Source organism: Eucyclogobius newberryi, unplaced genomic scaffold (assembly GCF_026437365.1).
Source record: "Eucyclogobius newberryi isolate DKJ021-1_F unplaced genomic scaffold, fEucNew1.0.hap1 SCAF_88, whole genome shotgun sequence".
Lineage (NCBI taxonomy): Eukaryota > Metazoa > Chordata > Actinopteri > Gobiiformes > Gobiidae > Eucyclogobius > Eucyclogobius newberryi.
This window is the reverse complement of record NW_027316530.1, coordinates 14141-33413: the sequence shown is the minus strand read 5'-3', so window position 1 is coordinate 33413 and position 19273 is coordinate 14141. Positions and strand designations below refer to the sequence as shown.

At 48.9% G+C, this 19273-nt stretch overlaps 29 non-coding genes across 29 annotated transcripts; 10 read left to right on the top strand and 19 right to left on the bottom strand.

Moving 5' to 3' along the window:
* Nucleotides 1-192: 192 nt before the first annotated feature.
* trnav-cac (transfer RNA valine (anticodon CAC)) lies at nucleotides 193-265 on the top strand. Its single transcript has one exon. It is a non-coding gene; the product is annotated as a tRNA-Val (tRNA).
* A 414-nt stretch (nucleotides 266-679) lies between these two features.
* On the bottom strand, nucleotides 680-871 carry LOC140353263 (U2 spliceosomal RNA). The gene has a single exon (XR_011925901.1). It is a non-coding gene; the product is annotated as a U2 spliceosomal RNA (small nuclear RNA).
* A 165-nt stretch (nucleotides 872-1036) lies between these two features.
* LOC140353240 (U1 spliceosomal RNA) lies at nucleotides 1037-1202 on the bottom strand. The gene has a single exon (XR_011925878.1). It is a non-coding gene; the product is annotated as a U1 spliceosomal RNA (small nuclear RNA).
* A 287-nt stretch (nucleotides 1203-1489) lies between these two features.
* Nucleotides 1490-1603, bottom strand: LOC140353231 (U5 spliceosomal RNA). The gene has a single exon (XR_011925869.1). It is a non-coding gene; the product is annotated as a U5 spliceosomal RNA (small nuclear RNA).
* Nucleotides 1604-2165: 562 nt separating this feature from the next.
* Nucleotides 2166-2238, top strand: trnav-cac (transfer RNA valine (anticodon CAC)). The gene has a single exon. It is a non-coding gene; the product is annotated as a tRNA-Val (tRNA).
* Nucleotides 2239-2652: 414 nt separating this feature from the next.
* LOC140353274 (U2 spliceosomal RNA) lies at nucleotides 2653-2844 on the bottom strand. Its single transcript, XR_011925911.1, has one exon. It is a non-coding gene; the product is annotated as a U2 spliceosomal RNA (small nuclear RNA).
* A 165-nt stretch (nucleotides 2845-3009) lies between these two features.
* On the bottom strand, nucleotides 3010-3175 carry LOC140353239 (U1 spliceosomal RNA). Its single transcript, XR_011925877.1, has one exon. It is a non-coding gene; the product is annotated as a U1 spliceosomal RNA (small nuclear RNA).
* Nucleotides 3176-8633: 5458 nt separating this feature from the next.
* trnav-aac (transfer RNA valine (anticodon AAC)) lies at nucleotides 8634-8706 on the top strand. Its single transcript has one exon. It is a non-coding gene; the product is annotated as a tRNA-Val (tRNA).
* Nucleotides 8707-9550: 844 nt separating this feature from the next.
* LOC140353270 (U2 spliceosomal RNA) lies at nucleotides 9551-9742 on the bottom strand. Its single transcript, XR_011925907.1, has one exon. It is a non-coding gene; the product is annotated as a U2 spliceosomal RNA (small nuclear RNA).
* A 163-nt stretch (nucleotides 9743-9905) lies between these two features.
* Nucleotides 9906-10064, bottom strand: LOC140353258 (U1 spliceosomal RNA). The gene has a single exon (XR_011925896.1). It is a non-coding gene; the product is annotated as a U1 spliceosomal RNA (small nuclear RNA).
* A 287-nt stretch (nucleotides 10065-10351) lies between these two features.
* LOC140353224 (U5 spliceosomal RNA) lies at nucleotides 10352-10465 on the bottom strand. The gene has a single exon (XR_011925862.1). It is a non-coding gene; the product is annotated as a U5 spliceosomal RNA (small nuclear RNA).
* Nucleotides 10466-11630: 1165 nt separating this feature from the next.
* Nucleotides 11631-11822, bottom strand: LOC140353262 (U2 spliceosomal RNA). The gene has a single exon (XR_011925900.1). It is a non-coding gene; the product is annotated as a U2 spliceosomal RNA (small nuclear RNA).
* Nucleotides 11823-11987: 165 nt separating this feature from the next.
* LOC140353238 (U1 spliceosomal RNA) lies at nucleotides 11988-12153 on the bottom strand. The gene has a single exon (XR_011925876.1). It is a non-coding gene; the product is annotated as a U1 spliceosomal RNA (small nuclear RNA).
* A 287-nt stretch (nucleotides 12154-12440) lies between these two features.
* On the bottom strand, nucleotides 12441-12554 carry LOC140353223 (U5 spliceosomal RNA). Its single transcript, XR_011925861.1, has one exon. It is a non-coding gene; the product is annotated as a U5 spliceosomal RNA (small nuclear RNA).
* Nucleotides 12555-12687: 133 nt separating this feature from the next.
* On the top strand, nucleotides 12688-12760 carry trnav-aac (transfer RNA valine (anticodon AAC)). The gene has a single exon. It is a non-coding gene; the product is annotated as a tRNA-Val (tRNA).
* A 754-nt stretch (nucleotides 12761-13514) lies between these two features.
* Nucleotides 13515-13587, top strand: trnav-aac (transfer RNA valine (anticodon AAC)). The gene has a single exon. It is a non-coding gene; the product is annotated as a tRNA-Val (tRNA).
* A 201-nt stretch (nucleotides 13588-13788) lies between these two features.
* On the top strand, nucleotides 13789-13860 carry trnad-guc (transfer RNA aspartic acid (anticodon GUC)). Its single transcript has one exon. It is a non-coding gene; the product is annotated as a tRNA-Asp (tRNA).
* Nucleotides 13861-14428: 568 nt separating this feature from the next.
* Nucleotides 14429-14620, bottom strand: LOC140353261 (U2 spliceosomal RNA). Its single transcript, XR_011925899.1, has one exon. It is a non-coding gene; the product is annotated as a U2 spliceosomal RNA (small nuclear RNA).
* Nucleotides 14621-14785: 165 nt separating this feature from the next.
* Nucleotides 14786-14951, bottom strand: LOC140353237 (U1 spliceosomal RNA). Its single transcript, XR_011925875.1, has one exon. It is a non-coding gene; the product is annotated as a U1 spliceosomal RNA (small nuclear RNA).
* Nucleotides 14952-15238: 287 nt separating this feature from the next.
* Nucleotides 15239-15352, bottom strand: LOC140353222 (U5 spliceosomal RNA). The gene has a single exon (XR_011925860.1). It is a non-coding gene; the product is annotated as a U5 spliceosomal RNA (small nuclear RNA).
* Nucleotides 15353-15486: 134 nt separating this feature from the next.
* On the top strand, nucleotides 15487-15559 carry trnav-aac (transfer RNA valine (anticodon AAC)). Its single transcript has one exon. It is a non-coding gene; the product is annotated as a tRNA-Val (tRNA).
* Nucleotides 15560-15760: 201 nt separating this feature from the next.
* trnad-guc (transfer RNA aspartic acid (anticodon GUC)) lies at nucleotides 15761-15832 on the top strand. The gene has a single exon. It is a non-coding gene; the product is annotated as a tRNA-Asp (tRNA).
* Nucleotides 15833-16400: 568 nt separating this feature from the next.
* On the bottom strand, nucleotides 16401-16592 carry LOC140353260 (U2 spliceosomal RNA). The gene has a single exon (XR_011925898.1). It is a non-coding gene; the product is annotated as a U2 spliceosomal RNA (small nuclear RNA).
* A 164-nt stretch (nucleotides 16593-16756) lies between these two features.
* Nucleotides 16757-16922, bottom strand: LOC140353232 (U1 spliceosomal RNA). The gene has a single exon (XR_011925870.1). It is a non-coding gene; the product is annotated as a U1 spliceosomal RNA (small nuclear RNA).
* A 287-nt stretch (nucleotides 16923-17209) lies between these two features.
* LOC140353235 (U5 spliceosomal RNA) lies at nucleotides 17210-17323 on the bottom strand. The gene has a single exon (XR_011925873.1). It is a non-coding gene; the product is annotated as a U5 spliceosomal RNA (small nuclear RNA).
* A 134-nt stretch (nucleotides 17324-17457) lies between these two features.
* On the top strand, nucleotides 17458-17530 carry trnav-aac (transfer RNA valine (anticodon AAC)). Its single transcript has one exon. It is a non-coding gene; the product is annotated as a tRNA-Val (tRNA).
* Nucleotides 17531-17731: 201 nt separating this feature from the next.
* On the top strand, nucleotides 17732-17803 carry trnad-guc (transfer RNA aspartic acid (anticodon GUC)). Its single transcript has one exon. It is a non-coding gene; the product is annotated as a tRNA-Asp (tRNA).
* A 568-nt stretch (nucleotides 17804-18371) lies between these two features.
* On the bottom strand, nucleotides 18372-18563 carry LOC140353259 (U2 spliceosomal RNA). The gene has a single exon (XR_011925897.1). It is a non-coding gene; the product is annotated as a U2 spliceosomal RNA (small nuclear RNA).
* A 165-nt stretch (nucleotides 18564-18728) lies between these two features.
* LOC140353257 (U1 spliceosomal RNA) lies at nucleotides 18729-18894 on the bottom strand. Its single transcript, XR_011925895.1, has one exon. It is a non-coding gene; the product is annotated as a U1 spliceosomal RNA (small nuclear RNA).
* Nucleotides 18895-19273: the final 379 nt, after the last annotated feature.

Here is a 19273-nt window from a genome sequence, read left to right as displayed (position 1 = left end):
ATAAAAAAAAAAAAAGGGCCCCCCCTGCAGCCCCATATGTCCTCGTTAGTATAGTGGACAGTATCTCCGCTTGTCACGCGGAAGACCTGGGTTCGATTCCCAGACGGGGAGAGAAAGTGCGTTTTACCCAGCACGAAAGCGTTGCACTGACGCTGAGGACTTGTCCCACCAACGTACCTGCGCTACACTATCGCTTCTGTAGTGTAGCGGTTATCACGTTTGCCTCACACGCAAAAGGTCCCCGGCTCGAAACCGGGCAGAAGCACGCCCTCATGCGAAGACTTTACTTGTCGAGGATGGGTTTGAAAGTCGGTGTTGCGTTTGACCCCCCCCCAAAAAAAAAAAAAACAACTAGTCACATGTACTGTACTTCACAAAGGGGCCACTCAAATTCCAAAGGTGGCCTATTTTGCACAAGGGTTTACGTGGAATGGGCTACCTCCCAAGGGGGTTGGGTTTAGGAACAGATACTTCACCTTCCCTCCCCCTCTTCTCCAGTCAGGGCTTTTGGCGGGAGATTTGAAATATCCAGCCCTTCCACTCAAAACGTCTCCGAGAATTTTTGTCCACTTCCGGAGCAGACAAACGGCAAGGAAGCGTTTAACATGAGGGTATGATGGCACATTTGCATGTAACGTGACGGCGAAAACAAACTGAATGACTTTTTTTAACCTGAGAGAGGAGGTGCACCGTTCTCGGAGGTACTGCAATACCGAGCCGATGCGTGGAGTGGACGGAGCAAGCCCCAAATTCCATCTCCCTGGTCCAAAAATCAATTTAATATACGGTCCCCGGGTAGGGGACGTATCAGATATTAAACTGATAAGAACAGATACTACACTTGATCTTAGCCAAAAGGCCGAGAAGCGATGCCCACAATGGGTTCGGGGAGCAGTGAGCTCTCCCCACGCTGACCCTCCCGTCAACGGTCCAAAGCGGCGCCCGCGCAAAGCGCCCGGCGGAGGGGCCGGAGCGCGAGCGGCGTACATGGAAACGACCCTTTGGGTTTTTTTTTTTTTCCTCTGACAAAAAACAAGAGGGGAGAGCGCGAACGCAGTCCCCCACTACCAGAAATTATGCAGTTGAGATTCCCACATTTGGGGAATTCACAGGGGTCAGCACATCCTGTTTGTGCAATGGACGAGCCTCGCCCTGGGTGAACCACCTTCCTGATCATGGTGTCGCCCCTGCCAGGTAAGTATGAGTTGCTCCGCTCCGAGCCAAGGCCCAGGCCCTGGAAGAGGCAATGTGGCAGCATGGTCCTTCCGGCCATTTGCATGGACCAGCTTCCACCCGACGATTGAGCCCCAGGTTAAACGGCAGCGATACACACGCAAGTCTGTGCGTTCTAAGCACTCTTTTTTACTTTTAAAGTTCTTGAACACGGGATGCCAAACGGAGGGTACGCAAGGGCATGTTTAAAGGCCGACAAGACACAACCTTTGCTCTTGGAGGATGACCGCTTGCTTGCTTTAGACATAGGTAGAAAAGCCCCGCATTGAAGCAGGGCATCAAAAAATTGGAAAGATCTCTTGTTGTCCCTCTCCACGGAAATCTTTAGTAAAAGGCGAAAGATTTATACGCCCTGAAGAGAAACAAGAGTGCCACGTTGCAGCGCCACACGGCGTCAAGTACTTGAGGGCACACGGGGCTTCATCACGGGCAGTGTACTTCTGTTCACGCGCTCATTTGCATCGGCGGTCGCGCGGCAAAAGGGACACGACAGGCTCGCACGTCGTTTCTGTAGTGTAGCGGTTATCACGTTCGCCTAATGCGCGAAAGGTCCTCGGCTCGAAACCGGGCAGAAACAAAGCCTCCTTTTATGTTTGCTTCAATCTTTGACACGGTTCATTCCAAACTCGATGGTTTATTCCTAGAAAAGAGGGAGGAGCGGCGGAATTGTCGGCGTAGTCCTTCAAACTTTTCATCACAGAGATCGGGGGAAAAAGACACCGACACACACGCCCAAAAAAAAAAAAAAAAAAAAAGGGGCCCCCCTGCAGCCCCATATGTCCTCGTTAGTATAGTGGACAGTATCTCCGCTTGTCACGCTGAAGACCTGGCTTCAATTCCCAGACGGGGAGAGAAAGTGCGTTTTACCGAGCACGAAAGCGTTGCACTGACGCTGAGGACTTGTCCCACCAACGTACCTGCGCTACACTATCGCTTCTGTAGTGTAGCGGTTATCACGTTTGCCTCACACGCAAAAGGTCCCCGGCTCGAAACCGGGCAGAAGCACGCCCTCATGCGAAGACTTTACTTGTCGAGGATGGGTTTGAAAGTCGGTGTTGCGTTTGACCCCCCCCCAAAAAAAAAAAAAACAACTAGTCACATGTACTGTACTTCACAAAGGGGCCACTCAAATTCCAAAGGTGGCCTATTTTGCACAAGGGTTTACGTGGAATGGGCTACCTCCCAAGGGGGTTGGGTTTAGGAACAGATACTTCACCTTCCCTCCCCCTCTTCTCCAGTCAGGGCTTTTGGCGGGAGATTTGAAATATCCAGCCCTTCCACTCAAAACGTCTCCGAGAATTTTTGTCCACTTCCGGAGCAGACAAACGGCAAGGAAGCGTTTAACATGAGGGTATGATGGCACATTTGCATGTAACGTGACGGCGAAAACAAACTGAATGACTTTTTTTAACCTGAGAGAGGAGGTGCACCGTTCTCGGAGGTACTGCAATAGCGAGCCGATGCGTGGAGTGGACGGAGCAAGCCCCAAATTCCATCTCCCTGGTCCAAAAATCAATTTAATATACGGTCCCCGGGTAGGGGACGTATCAGATATTAAACTGATAAGAACAGATACTACACTTGATCTTAGCCAAAAGGCCGAGAAGCGATGCCCACAATGGGTTCGGGGAGCAGTGAGCTCTCCCCACGCTGACCCTCCCGTCAACGGTCCAAAGCGGCGCCCGCGCAAAGCGCCCAGCGGAGGGGCCGGAGCGCGAGCGGCGTACATGGAAACGACCCTTTGGGTTGTTTTTTTTTTCCTCTGACAAAAAACAAGAGGGGAGAGCGCGAACGCAGTCCCCCACTACCAGAAATTATGCAGTTGAGATTCCCACATTTGGGGAATTCACAGGGGTCAGCACATCCTGTTTGTGCAATGGACGAGCCTCGCCCTGGGTGAACCACCTTCCTGATCATGGTGTCGCCCCTGCCAGGTAAGTATGAGTTGCTCCGCTCCGAGCCAAGGCCCAGGCCCTGGAAGAGGCAATGTGGCAGCATGGTCCTTCCGGCCATTTGCATGGACCAGCTTCCACCCGACGATTGAGCCCCAGGTTAAACGGCAGCGATACACACGCAAGTCTGTGCGTTCTAAGCACTCTTTTTTACTTTTAAAGTTCTTGAACACGGGATGCCAAACGGAGGGTACGCAAGGGCATGTTTAAAGGCCGACAAGACACAACCTTTGCTCTTGGAGGATGACCGCTTGCTTGCTTTAGACATAGGTAGAAAAGCCCCGCATTGAAGCAGGGCATCAAAAAATTGGAAAGATCTCTTGTTGTCCCTCTCCACGGAAATCTTTAGTAAAAGGCACTTTTCACTTTTCAGGCGGTTTTTATTATTTCATAGCAATAAATTTCTTTCAAAATACTTTCCACACTTAAAACACATCTTTTAAACACAGTTTACAAAAGTCAATACAATTACACATTATTTACCAAAACTATGAATACAGCAAGTCTTTAAAAGAGTTTGGAATTTTCCATAAATTGATTATTTCTTCTCTCTTTCCTTCCACTAAATCTCTTAAAACATAATCTTTAAAAATATTCATAACACATTTCATCAACAACATTTCTGACATTTGATAGTTTTTAAAAGTCAATACATTCCTTGATTTCCAGATAGCTTCTTTTATACAATTAACTATAATCCACCACCTCTCCTTATTTTGGAATTTTGCAGTTTCACCATAGGCAATATTGTTATAACTTGATGGAATTTTCCCAACATTTTTCAGCCATGGGGATACTGTTACCCAGGCATTCACAGCAAAAGGGCATGTCCAAAAAACGTGTAAATGAGTTTCCTCACTGCCACAAAAGGGTCTCGGGCATCTTGGGCTTGGTGTAAAGTGTCTTTTAAAAAGGAACTCTCGGGTTGGCAAACATTTATGGCCAATTTGCCAGGCCAAATCTCTGTGTCTGTTCGTAAGTTTTTGAAAATGTATATTTTCCCATGCCCTTTTGCTCTCTTGTGCCGATAAAAGATCTACCGGGGTAAGTTTCTCCAAATCTACGGACAGTTTTTGTTCTATTTTTCTCCTTGTCAGTTCTGTCGATGGTACCTGGCTAAGTCCTTTGGATAAGTTCTCAAGCACATGTTTGTAGACTGATGGGCAAATCTCGGCGTGGGGGACATCCATTGATGGTCTTTTTCCCCATGTGATTAAAACTTTTCTACCCACCCACAATTTTGCAAAATAGTGCCACAAAATTTCCCTTTCTGGTAGAAGGACTGCCTTTAAAATTGGGGCCAAGAACATTGCTTCAAATTTTGCCTCGATTAATGGCACCCCGATACCCCCGCACAGTGGGAGGCGATGCATTATATTTCGTTTGAGTCTCTCTGATTTCCCCCCCCAGATAAACTGGAACAACATCTTCTTCAGAGTCTTAAGTATCCGATAGGGGGCAGGAAACACAGTCGCCAGATTATTCACTGAAGCCAACAGTACCGAGTTCACAATTAAGACTTTCCCAGTAAATGTAAGCTCCCTATCTTGCCATGCTCTTAAATTAGCTGTCAATTTGGGTAGCTTTGACTCCCAGTTTTTTACTTCCATGTCTTTTCCTATCTGAATTCCCAAGACTTTAATTGTGTCTTTATTTTTAATCAGGTCTATATTTTCGTATTTCTCTTTCCAATTCAAATAAAGTATTTTGGTTTTGTTCTTATTAACCCTTGTGCTTGCAGCGAGAGTAAAGTTTTCACAGACCTTTAAGGCTTCTCCTATAGATTTATTGTCTGAAAGTAACAAAGTGATATCATCCATATAAACTGATATTTTTGCCTGTCTATTTTCACTTCCTGGCACAAAAATTCCTTTTATGTCATTGTTCCTTCTAAGGGCACAAACTAGCGGTTCTATTGCTAAAATAAATAATGTGGGTGACAAGGGGCACCCTTGTCTGACCCCAGCCCGGATATCCATAGCATTTGTTTGTTGTCCATTAACTATTACCACACTATGGCAGTCAGTGTACAAGAGGTTAACCCACCGTCTAAAATTTTCTCCAAAACCAAAATGTTTCAACACTGCTTTTATATAATCGTGGCTTATGCTATCAAAAGCTTTTTCGAGGTCCAAACTTAGTATACATAGGGGGCTGTTACGTTCTTTACAGAGGAGATACGTGTCTCTCACCAGGGCTAGGCTATCTGTCATTGTCCGTCCTTGTACTCCACATGTTTGTTCACTCTCCACCAGGTCACCAACGATGGGTTGAGTTCGTAAAAATAAAACCTTGGCCAGTATTTTTACATCGACACCTAGAAGGGTTAGTGGTCTCCAGTTCTGTAGATTCTGTTTTTGTCCTTTTTTGTGAAGGAGGGAGATTGCCCCCCGTCTCAATGATGATGGCAACGCTCCTTTGCCAAGACTTTCGTTGTACATCTCCAAAAGGGGGAGTTTCAGCTGCTCCCAAAAGGTAACGTAAAACTCTTTGGGGAGACCATCCAAGCCTGGAGTTTTATTGTCTTTCATACTTGTAATGGCTTTTGTCAGTTCTGCCAATGTTATATTTTTGTCTAAGGATTCCTTCACTGAAGTACTAAGTTTTCCAGTAGTCTTAGAAAGAAAAGTGTCCATCATTTTGCTAGACACCAGTGTGTCCTGATAGAGATTGGCAAAAAAGGACCTAATAATGTGAATGATTTTTTCCATGTCCTTCTCTTCTTTTCCTTCCTGATCATAGACAGATGTTATATGGTGCTTTGCTTTTGCTATTTTTTGGAAAAAGTACCGGGAACATTTCTCATTTTCCTCTAGATGTTGGATCCTGCTTCTCAGGAGGATACTTTTACTCTTCTCCCTCATTAGTTCACATAGTTTTGCTTTTAGTGTGACAATCTCTTGTTGCATGTCAAAGCCGTTTTGTGCCAGTTTATAGTAGTTTTGAAGTTTTCTTTGAAGTCTAGAATAAAACATTCTCTTTCTAGCGGCCAGTGTTTTACTCTCTGACATGAAGAAGGATTTTGTCCTGGATTTAATATCTTCCCACCAGTCTCCACAGGAGTTATGGAGATCTCGTAGGGTTTTCCATTGTTCAAATTTTCCTTTTAATTTTTCTACTATGTATTTGTTCTGTAATAAAGCAATATTTAATTTCCACGGGCCCGTATGGCGTTTCAACCCTCCTTTAATGTCTATCACGGTGGTTAGCTTAAAGTGATCTGAAAAGACAACTGGTGTTCTCCAACATTTAAGGGGGAGAAGGCCTCGGGACACCAGGGTAAGATCAATACGTGAGAAGGATTTGCCATTAGACCACGTAAAGTCTGGTTTTGACCCTAAACTTTCCGCACAGTCTTTCAAATGACAGTCTCTTATTAAATTCGCCAAAGCGTGTGAGCTGGCATCTAGTTTTGCCGTAGTAGCTCGTTTTGTCAATCTGTCTGTTCTAGTCAAGATGCAGTTAAAGTCACCCCCAATGACAACTTCATATTTGCAAAAAATTAAAGTCTGTAAAAGTTCCAAGGTTTTAAGTCTTCCTTGCACTGTGGGTGGACAATAAACACTGATAACTCTAAGTTGTTTTCCATTTTGATCTAAGTCTACAGAGAGTATTCTTCCATCACTTATTCTCTGGACTCTGTTTATATTAAAATGGTGACCTCGGAGCAAGATCGCTACCCCAGAGTTCTTGTTTTCATTATCTCCAGACCAAAAGGATTGTCCATGAGGCCATCTACTTTCATAATCTCTATAACTATCTTTAAAAGGTATATTACATTCTTGGAGACAGAAAATATCTCCAATTCCATTATGCAGTTCATTGAAAACTGTCTGGCACTTTAACAATTCATTCAAGCCTCTTGTATTAATTGTGACTACCGAGAGAGAGGTCATATTAATAGTTGGAGGAGTTTACCACTAAACCATTTTCTCCTTGTGTTCTGTGACCCTTCCTTTTTTTCTTTTGTGGATTTGGGGGGCCTTCCGCCGATTTTATTTTTGTCACAACTGTAAACGTGTTCACGCTAGTATGGTCAAGGAATTCGGTGGAGGGAGACGAGGCAGGTGGCCATACCTTTTCAGACTGCTCTAGGTGGAAAGATTCCTCACTTGACGTGTTCTGAAGGCGTTTTACCGCCCCCTGCCGTTCCAAAAATTCCACTTGAGTGTCCGGAAGAAAGGTTTCAGCTGTTGCTGCTAAACCATCTTGACTATCCTCTTGCGGTGCAGGTTCCCCTTGTGTGCCCTCCTCCTGGAAGGGGGGGAGGCTGGCCAACAGGGCGTCGAAGACCCCTTCTGCATCCTGTAGAGTTTTGGGGACATCCTGAAGTCTCACTGTGGGTGGTTCTTTTGGAGAGTTGTCCGGTCCATCTGCCTTGTCCATTCTGTCTTGTGACACGGGATTCTCATCAAAGAGTTGGGAATAGGGATCCGGGTCATCTTGGCATGATACTGATGTTGTCACTGTATTCCCTTTCACTCTATTAGCATAGGCTTGTGGGCAGTCCTTAAAGAGATGGGTGTCCGCCGAACACAGGTTGCATTTAACTGAAACTGTGCATAGTGATGTGGGATGATCCAGGGATTTGCACTTTCTGCATTGGGCTACATTGCACCCTGCTGCCAGGTGATCAAGGCTGCCGCATCTTCTGCATTTCCGTGGCTGCCCCGGATAAAAGACAGAGCCTCGGAAAGCCCCCAGTTGAATGGAGTTAGGGAGATGTTGAAGTTCCCCGTTAGTTCTTCTTAACTTCACTTCCAGCCGCTTGGTTCCTGTTTTAATGCCATCGATGTCTACAACCTCTGTTGCTTTTAGGACATCGCAGAAGAAAGAGGCCCATGTCTTGACATCATCCAGTCTCACTTTTTCTGAATAGATAACGATATGGACAGTTTTTTTATCCAAATCAGTGAGAGGAGTAACGTTCACCTGCTGGAAGACAGTGGTGGATGTTTTCTTCCTCTCGTACAACTCCAAACATGTCTCCAGATGCTTCGTTGTGGTGAAAACGACTTCAAAAATCTTTTTGCCAGGAAAGGCAAATATAAAGTCCAGTTGATTCGTTGTTACAGCCAGTTCTTTTTGCAAAAGGCGTCTGCTGAAGGTCAATCGATCCATTTCCAGTTCTCCCAGTAGTTCGAAGCGGAGTGCATTCCGCCGGGGGCCGTGCGAAGCTGCTGCCATTTCCTCATCTGCCGATGTTGGAGCACGTCACTTAAAGTGTTGTGCTCCATACACCGCACAGCCCCAACACTTGTGATCTTTTTAGTAAAAGGCGAAAGATTTATACGCTCTGAAGAGAAACAAGAGTGCCACGTTGCAGCGCCACACGGCGTCCAGTACTTGAGGGCACACGGGGCTTCATCACGGGCAATGTACTTCTGTTCACGCGCTCATTTGCATCGGCGGTCGCGCGGCAAAAGGGACACGACAGGCTCGCACGTCGTTTCTGTAGTGTAGCGGTTATCACGTTCGCCTAACGCGCGAAAGGTCCTCGGCTCGAAACCGGGCAGAAACAAAGCCTCCTTTTATGTTTGCTTCAATCTTTGACACGGTTCATTCCAAACTCGATGGTTTATTCCTAGAAAAGAGGGAGGAGCGGCGGAATTGTCGGCGTAGTCCTTCAAACTTTTCATCACAGAGATCGGGGGAAAAAGACACCGACACACACGCCCAAAAAAAAAAAAAAAAAAAAGGGGCCCCCCTGCAGCCCCATATGTCCTCGTTAGTATAGTGGACAGTATCTCCGCTTGTCACGCGGAAGACCTGGGTTCGATTCCCAGACGGGGAGAGAAAGTGCGTTTTACCCAGCACGAAAGCGTTGCACTGACGCTGAGGACTTGTCCCACCAACGTACCTGCGCTACACTATCGCTTCTGTAGTGTAGCGGTTATCACGTTTACCTCACACGCAAAAGGTCCCCGGCTCAAAACCGGGCAGAAGCACGCCCTCATGCGAAGACTTTACTTGTCGAGGATGGGTTTGAAAGTCGGTGTTGCGTTTGACCCCCCCCCCCAAACAAAAAACAAAACAACTAGTCACATGTACTGTACTTCACAAAGGGGCCACTCAAATTCCAAAGGTGGCCTATTTTGCACAAGGGTTTATGTGGAATGGGCTACCTCCTAAGGGGGTTGGGTTTAGGAACAGATACTTCACCTTCCCTCCCCCTCTTCTCCAGTCAGGGCTTTTGGCGGGAGATTTGAAATATCCAGCCCTTCCACTCAAAACGTCTCCGAGAATTTTTGTCCACTTCCGGAGCAGACAAACGGCAAGGAAGCGTTTAACATGAGGGTATGATGGCACATTTGCATGTAACGTGACGGCGAAAACAAACTGAATGACTTTTTTTAACCTGAGAGAGGAGGTGTACCGTTCTCGGAGGTACTGCAATACCGAGCCGATGCGTGGAGTGGACGGAGCAAGCCCCAAATTCCATCTCCCTGGTCCAAAAATCAATTTAATATAAGGTCCCCGGGTAGGGGACGTATCAGATATTAAACTGATAAGAACAGATACTACACTTGATCTTAGCCAAAAGGCCGAGAAGCGATGCCCACAATGGGTTCGGGGAGCAGTGAGCTCTCCCCACGCTGACCCTCCCGTCAACGGTCCAAAGCGGCGCCCGCGCAAAGCGCCCGGCGGAGGGGCCGGAGCGCGAGCGGCGTACATGGAAACGACCCTTTGGGTTTTTTTTTTTCCTCTGACAAAAAACAAGAGGGGAGAGCGCGAACGCAGTCCCCCACTACCAGAAATTATGCAGTTGAGATTCCCACATTTGGGGAATTCACAGGGGTCAGCACATCCTGTTTGTGCAATGGACGAGCCTCGTGAACCACCTTCCTGATCATGGTGTCGCCCCTGCCAGGTAAGTATGAGTTCGTCCGCTCCGAGCCAAGGCCCAGGCCCTGGAAGAGGCAATGTGGCAGCATGGTCCTTCCGGCCATTTGCATGGACCAGCTTCCACCCGACGATTGAGCCCCAGGTTAAACGGCAGCGATACACACGCAAGTCTGTGCGTTCTAAGCACTCTTTTTTACTTTTAAAGTTCTTGAACACGGGATGCCAAACGGAGGGTACGCAAGGGCATGTTTAAAGGCCGGCAAGACACAACCTTTGCTCTTGGAGGATGACCGCTTGCTTGCTTTAGACATAGGTAGAAAAGCCCCGCATTGAAGCAGGGCATCAAAAAATTGGAAAGATCTCTTGTTGTCCCTCTCCACGGAAATCTTTAGTAAAAGGCGAAAGATTTATACGCTCTGAAGAGAAACAAGAGTGCCACGTTGCAGCGCCACACGGCGTCCAGTACTTGAGGGCACACGGGGCTTCATCACGGGCAGTGTACTTCTGTTCACGCGCTCATTTGCATCGGCGGTCGCGCGGCAAAAGCGACACGACAGGCTCGCACGTCGTTTCTGTAGTGTAGCGGTTATCACGTTCGCCTAACGCGCAAAAGGTCCTCGGCTCGAAACCGGGCAGAAACAAAGCCTCCTTTTATGTTTGCTTCAATCTTTGACACGGTTCATTCCAAACTCGATGGTTTATTCCTAGAAAAGAGGGAGGAGCGGTGGAATTGTCGGCGTAGTCCTTCAAACTTTTCATCACAGAGATCGGGGGAAAAAGACACCGACACACACGCCAAAAAAAAAAAAAAAAAAAAAGGGGCCCCCCTGCAGCCCCATATGTCCTCGTTAGTATAGTGGACAGTATCTCCGCTTGTCACGCGGAAGACCTGGGTTCGATTCCCAGACAGGGAGAGAAAGTGCGTTTTACCCAGCACGAAAGCGTTGCACTGACGCTGAGGACTTGTCCCACCAACGTACCTGCGCTACACTATCGCTTCTGTAGTGTAGCGGTTATCACGTTTGCCTCACACTCAAAAGGTCCCCGGCTCGAAACCGGGCAGAAGCACGCCCTCATGCGAAGACTTTACTTGTCGAGGCTGGGTTTGAAAGTTGATGTTGCGTTTGACCCCCCCCCCAAAAAAAAAAAAAAACAACTAGTCACATGTACTGTAAACATAAAAGGAGGCTTTGTTTCTGCCCGGTTTCGAGCCGAGGACCTTTCGCGCGTTAGGCGAACGTGATAACCGCTACACAAAAAAAAAAAAAAAACTAGTCACATGTACTGTACTTCACAAAGGGGCCACTCAAATTCCAAAGGTGGCCTATTTTGCACAAGGGTTTACGTGGAATGGGCTACCTCCCAAGGGGGTTGGGTTTAGGAACAGATACTTCACCTTCCCTCCCCCTCTTCTCCAGTCAGGGCTTTTGGCGGGAGATTTGAAATATCCAGCCCTTCCACTCAAAACGTCTCCGAGAATTTTTGTCCACTTCCGGAGCAGACAAACGGCAAGGAAGCGTTTAACATGAGGGTATGATGGCACAATTGCATGTAACGTGACGGCGAAAACAAACTGAATGACTTTTTTTAACCTGAGAGAGGAGGTGCACCGTTCTCGGAGGTACTGCAATACCGAGCCGATGCGTGGAGTGGACGGAGCAAGCCCCAAATTCCATCTCCCTGGTCCAAAAATCAATTTAATATACGGTCCCCGGGTAGGGGACGTATCAGATATTAAACTGATAAGAACAGATACTACACTTGATCTTAGCCAAAAGGCCGAGAAGCGATGCCCACAATGGGTTCGGGGAGCAGTGAGCTCTCCCCACGCTGACCCTCCCGTCAACGGTCCAAAGCGGCGCCCGCGCAAAGCGCCCGGCGGAGGGGCCGGAGCGCGAGCGGCGTACATGGAAACGACCCTTTGGGTTTTTTTTTTTTTCCTCTGACAAAAAACAAGAGGGGAGAGCGCGAACGCAGTCCCCCACTACCAGAAATTATGCAGTTGAGATTCCCACATTTGGGGAATTCACAGGGGTCAGCACATCCTGTTTGTGCAATGGACGAGCCTCGCCCTGGGTGAACCACCTTCCTGATCATGGTGTCGCCCCTGCCAGGTAAGTATGAGTTGCTCCGCTCCGAGCCAAGGCCCAGGCCCTGGAAGAGGCAATGTGGCAGCATGGTCCTTCCGGCCATTTGCATGGACCAGCTTCCACCCGACGATTGAGCCCCAGGTTAAACGGCAGCGATACACACGCAAGTCTGTGCGTTCTAAGCACTCTTTTTTACTTTTAAAGTTCTTGAACACGGGATGCCAAACGGAGGGTACGCAAGGGCATGTTTAAAGGCCGACAAGACACAACCTTTGCTCTTGCAGGATGACCGCTTGCTTGCTTTAGACATAGGTAGAAAAGCCCCGCATTGAAGCAGGGCATCAAAAAATTGGAAAGATCTCTTGTTGTCCCTCTCCACGGAAATCTTTAGTAAAAGGCGAAAGATTTATACGCTCTGAAGAGAAACAAGAGTACCACGTTGCACGCCACACGGCGTCCAGTACTTGAGGGCACACGGGGCTTCATCACGGGCAGTGTACTTCTGTTCACGCGCTCATTTGCATCGGCGGTCGTGCGGCAAAAGGGACACGACAGGCTTGCACGTCGTTTCTGTAGTGTAGCGGTTATCACGTTCGCCTAACGCGCGAAAGGTCCTCGGCTCGAAACCGGGCAGAAACAAAGCCTCCTTTTATGTTTGCTTCAATCTTTGACACGGTTCATTCCAAACTCGATGGTTTATTCCTAGAAAAGAGGGAGGAGCGGCGGAATTGTCGGCGTAGTCCTTCAAACTTTTCATCACAGAGATCGGGGGAAAAAGACACCGACACACACGCCCAAAAAAAAAAAAAAAAAAAAGGGCCCCCCCTGCAGCCCCATATGTCCTCGTTAGTATAGTGGACAGTATCTCCGCTTGTCACGCGGAAGACCTGGGTTCGATTCCCAGACGGGGAGAGAAAGTGCGTTTTACCCAGCACGAAAGCATTGCACTGACGCTGAGGACTTGTCCCACCAACGTACCTGCGCTACACTATCGCTTCTGTAGTGTAGCGGTTATCATGTTTGCCTCACACGCAAAAGGTCCCCGGCTCGAAACCGGGCAGAAGCACGCCCTCATGCGAAGACTTTACTTGTCGAGGATGGGTTTGAAAGTCGGTGTTGCGTTTGACCCCCCCCCAAAAAAAACAAAACAACTAGTCACATGTAATGTACTTCACAAAGGGGCCACTCAAATTCCAAAGGTGGCCTATTTTGCACAAGGGTTTACGTGGAATGGGCTACCTCCCAAGGGGGTTGGGTTTAGGACGTTGCAGCGCCACACGGCGTCCAGTACTTGAGGGCACACGGGGCTTCATCACGGGCAGTGTACTTCTGTTCACGCGCTCATTTGCATCGGCGGTCGCGCGGCAAAAGGGACACGACAGGCTCGCACGTCGTTTCTGTAGTGTAGCGGTTATCACGTTCGCCTAACGCGCGAAAGGTCCTCGGCTCGAAACCGGGCAGAAACAAAGCCTCCTTTTATGTTTGCTTCAATCTTTGACACGGTTCATTCCAAACTCGATGGTTTATTCCTAGAAAAGAGGGAGGAGCGGCGGAATTGTCGGCGTAGTCCTTCAAACTTTTCATCACAGAGATCGGGGGAAAAAGACACCGACACACACGCCAAAAAAAAAAAAAAAAAAAAAGGGGCCCCCCTGCAGCCCCATATGTCCTCGTTAGTATAGTGGACAGTATCTCCGCTTGTCACGCGGAAGACCTGGGTTCGATTCCCAGACGGGGAGAGAAAGTGTGTTTTACCCAGCACGAAAGCGTTGCACTGACGCTGAGGACTTGTCCCACCAACGTACCTGCACTACACTATCGCTTCTGTAGTGTAGCGGTTATCATGTTTGCCTCACACGCAAAAGGTCCCCGGCTCGAAACCGGGCAGAAGCACGCCCTCATGCGAAGACTTTACTTGTCGAGGATGGGTTTGAAAGTCGGTGTTGCGTTTGACCCCCCCCCAAAAAAAAAAAAAACAACTAGTCACATGTACTGTACTTCACAAAGGGGCCACTCAAATTCCAAAGGTGGCCTATTTTGCACAAGGGTTTACGTGGAATGGGCTACCTCCCAAGGGGGTTGGGTTTAGGAACAGATACTTCACCTTCCCTCCCCCTCTTCTCCAGTCAGGGCTTTTGGCGGGAGATTTGAAATATCCAGCCCTTCCACTCAAAACGTCTCCGAGAATTTTTGTCCACTTCCGGAGCAGACAAACGGCAAGGAAGCGTTTAACATGAGGGTATGATGGCACATTTGCATGTAACGTGACGGCGAAAACAAACTGAATGACTTTTTTTAACCTGAGAGAGGAGGTGCACCGTTCTCGGAGGTACTGCAATACCGAGCCGATGCGTGGAGTGGACGGAGCAAGCCCCAAATTCCATCTCCCTGGTCCAAAAATCAATTTAATATACGGTCCCCGGGTAGGGGACGTATCAGATATTAAACTGATAAGAACAGATACTACACTTGATCTTAGCCAAAAGGCCGAGAAGCGATGCCCACAATGGGTTCGGGGAGCAGTGAGCTCTCCCCACGCTGACCCTCCCGTCAACGGTCCAAAGCGGCGCCCGCGCAAAGCGCCCGGCGGAGGGGCCGGAGCGCGAGCGGCGTACATGGAAACGACCCTTTGGGTTTTTTTTTTTTTCCTCTGACAAAAAACAAGAGGGGAGAGCGCGAACGCAGTCCCCCACTACCAGAAATTATGCAGTTGAGATTCCCACATTTGGGGAATTCACAGGGGTCAGCACATCCTGTTTGTGCAATGGACGAGCCTCGCCCTGGGTGAACCACCTTCCTGATCATGGTGTCGCCCCTGCCAGGTAAGTATGAGTTGCTCCGCTCCGAGCCAAGGCCCAGGCCCTGGAAGAGGCAATGTGGCAGCATGGTCCTTCCGGCCATTTGCATGGACCAGCTTCCACCCGACGATTGAGCCCCAGGTTAAACGGCAGCGATACACACGCAAGTCTGTGCGTTCTAAGCACTCTTTTTTACTTTTAAAGTTCTTGAACACGGGATGCCAAACGGATGGTACGCAAGGGCATGTTTAAAGGCCGACAAGACACAACCTTTGCTCTTGGAGGATGACCGCTTGCTTGCTTTAGACATAGGTAGAAAAGCCCCGCATTGAAGCAGGGCATCAAAAAATTGGAAAGATCTCTTGTTGTCCCTCTCCACGGAAATCTTTAGTAAAAGGCGAAAGATTTATACGCTCTGAAGAGAAACAAGAGTGCCACGTTGCAGCGCCACACGGCGTCCAGTACTTGAGGGCACACGGGGCTTCATCACGGGCAGTGTACTTCTGTTCACGCGCTCATTTGCATCGGCGGTCGCGCGGCAAAAGGGACACGACAGGCTCGCACGTCGTTTCTGTAGTGTAGCGGTTATCACGTTCGCCTAACGCGCGAAAGGTCCTCGGCTCGAAACCGGGCAGAAACAAAGCCTCCTTTTATGTTTGCTTCAATCTTTGACACGGTTCATTCCAAACTCGATGGTTTATTCCTAGAAAAGAGGGAGGAGCGGCGGAATTGTCGGCGTAGTCCTTCAAACTTTTCATCACAGAGATCGGGGGAAAAAGACACCGACACACACGCCAAAAAAAAAAAAAAAAAAAAAGGGGCCCCCCTGCAGCCCCATATGTCCTCGTTAGTATAGTGGACAGTATCTCCGCTTGTCACGCGGAAGACCTGGGTTCGATTCCCAGACGGGGAGAGAAAGTGCGTTTTACCCAGCACGAAAGCGTTGCACTGACGCTGAGGACTTGTCCCACCAACGTACCTGCGCTACACTATCGCTTCTGTAGTGTAGCGGTTATCATGTTTGCCTCACACGCAAAAGGTCCCCGGCTCGAAACCGGGCAGAAGCACGCCCTCATGCGAAGACTTTACTTGTCGAGGATGGGTTTGAAAGTCGGTGTTGCGTTTGACCCCCCCCCAAAAAAAAAAAAAACAACTAGTCACATGTACTGTACTTCACAAAGGGGCCACTCAAATTCCAAAGGTGGCCTATTTTGCACAAGGGTTTACGTGGAATGGGCTACCTCCCAAGGGGGTTGGGTTTAGGAACAGATACTTCACCTTCCCTCCCCCTCTTCTCCAGTCAGGGCTTTTGGCGGGAGATTTGAAATATCCAGCCCTTCCACTCAAAACGTCTCCGAGAATTTTTGTCCACTTCCGGAGCAGACAAACGGCAAGGAAGCGTTTAACATGAGGGTATGATGGCACATTTGCATGTAACGTGACGGCGAAAACAAACTGAATGACTTTTTTTAACCTGAGAGAGGAGGTGCACCGTTCTCGGAGGTACTGCAATACCGAGCCGATGCGTGGAGTGGACGGAGCAAGCCCCAAATTCCATCTCCCTGGTCCAAAAATCAATTTAATATACGGTCCCCGGGTAGGGGACGTATCAGATATTAAACTGATAAGAACAGATACTACACTTGATCTTAGCCAAAAGGCCGAGAAGCGATGCCCACAATGGGTTCGGGGAGCAGTGAGCTCTCCCCACGCTGACCCTCCCGTCAACGGTCCAAAGCGGCGCCCGCGCAAAGCGCCCGGCGGAGGGGCCGGAGCGCGAGCGGCGTACATGGAAACGACCCTTTGGGTTTTTTTTTTTTCCTCTGACAAAAAACAAGAGGGGAGAGCGCGAACGCAGTCCCCCACTACCAGAAATTATGCAGTTGAGATTCCCACATTTGGGGAATTCACAGGGGTCAGCACATCCTGTTTGTGCAATGGACGAGCCTCGCCCTGGGTGAACCACCTTCCTGATCATGGTGTCGCCCCTGCCAGGTAAGTATGAGTTGCTCCGCTCCGAGCCAAGGCCCAGGCCCTGGAAGAGGCAATGTGGCAGCATGGTCCTTCCGGCCATTTGCATGGACCAGCTTCCACCCGACGATTGAGCCCCAGGTTAAACGGCAGCGATACACACGCAAGTCTGTGCGTTCTAAGCACTCTTTTTTACTTTTAAAGTTCTTGAACACGGGATGCCAAACGGAGGGTACGCAAGGGCATGTTTAAAGGCCGACAAGACACAACCTTTGCTCTTGGAGGATGACTGCTTGCTTGCTTTAGACATAGGTAGAAAAGCCCCGCATTGAAGCAGGGCATCAAAAAGTTGGAAAGATCTCTTGTTGTCCCTCTCCACGGAAATCTTTAGTAAAAGGCGAAAGATTTATACGCTCTGAAGAGAAACAAGAGTGCCACGTTGCAGCGCCACACGGCGTCCAGTACTTGAGGGCACACGGGGCTTCATCACGGGCAGTGTACTTCTGTTCACGCGCTCATTTGCATCGGCGGTCGCGCGGCAAAAGGGACACGACAGGCTCGCACGTCGTTTCTGTAGTGTAGCGGTTATCACGTTCGCCTAACGCGCGAAAGGTCCTCGGCTCGAAACCGGGCAGAAACAAAGCCTCCTTTTATGTTTGCTTCAATCTTTGACACGGTTTATTCCAAACTCGATGGTTTATTCCTAGAAAAGAGGGAGGAGCGGCGGAATTGTCGGCGTAGTCCTTCAAACTTTTCATCACAGAGATCGGGGGAAAAAGACACCGACACACACGCCCAAAAAAAAAAAAAAAAAAAAGGGCCCCCCCTGCAGCCCCATATGTCCTCGTTAGTATAGTGGACAGTATCTCCGCTTGTCACGCGGAAGACCTGGGTTCGATTCCCAGACGGGGAGAGAAAGTGCGTTTTACCCAGCACGAAAGCGTTGCACTGACGCTGAGGACTTGTCCCACCAACGTACCTGCGCTACACTATCGCTTCTGTAGTGTAGCGGTTATCATGTTTGCCTCACACGCAAAAGGTCCCCGGCTCGAAACCGGGCAGAAGCACGCCCTCATGCGAAGACTTTACTTGTCGAGGATGGGTTTGAAAGTCGGTGTTGCGTTTGACCCCCCCCCCAAAAAAAAAAAAACAACTAGTCACATGTACTGTACTTCACAAAGGGGCCACTCAAATTCCAAAGGTGGCCTATTTTGCACAAGGGTTTACGTGGAATGGGCTACCTCCCAAGGGGGTTGGGTTTAGGAACAGATACTTCACCTTCCCTCCCCCTCTTCTCCAGTCAGGGCTTTTGGCGGGAGATTTGAAATATCCAGCCCTTCCACTCAAAACGTCTCCGAGAATTTTTGTCCACTTCCGGAGCAGACAAACGGCAAGGAAGCGTTTAACATGAGGGTATGATGGCACATTTGCATGTAACGTGACGGCGAAAACAAACTGAATGACTTTTTTTAACCTGAGAGAGGAGGTGCACCGTTCTCGGAGGTACTGCAATACCGAGCCGATGCGTGGAGTGGACGGAGCAAGCCCCAAATTCCATCTCCCTGGTCCAAAAATCAATTTAATATACGGTCCCCGGGTAGGGGACGTATCAGATATTAAACTGATAAGAACAGATACTACACTTGATCTTAGCCAAAAGGCCGAGAAGCGATGCCCACAATGGGTTCGGGGAGCAGTGAGCTCTCCCCACGCTGACCCTCCCGTCAACGGTCCAAAGCGGCGCCCGCGCAAAGCGCCCGGCGGAGGGGCCGGAGCGCGAGCGGCGTACATGGAAACGACCCTTTGGGTTTTTTTTTTTTTCCTCTGACAAAAAACAAGAGGGGAGAGCGCGAACGCAGTCCCCCACTACCAGAAATTATGCAGTTGAGATTCCCACATTTGGGGAATTCACAGGGGTCACCACATCCTGTTTGTGCAATGGACGAGCCTCGCCCTGGGTGAACCACCTTCCTGATCATGGTGTCGCCCCTGCCAGGTAAGTATGAGTTGCTCCGCTCCGAGCCAAGGCCCAGGCCCTGGAAGAGGCAATGTGGCAGCATGGTCCTTCCGGCCATTTGCATGGACCAGCTTCCACCCGACGATTGAGCCCCAGGTTAAACGGCAGCGATACACACGCAAGTCTGTGCGTTCTAAGCACTCTTTTTTACTTTTAAAGTTCTTGAACACGGGATGCCAAACGGAGGGTACGCAAGGGCATGTTTAAAGGCCGACAAGACACAACCTTTGCTCTTGGAGGATGACCGCTTGCTTGCTTTAGACATAGGTAGAAAAGCCCCGCATTGAAGCAGGGCATCAAAAAATTGGAAAGATCTCTTGTTGTCCCTCTCCACGGAAATCTTTAGTAAAAGGCACTTTTCACTTT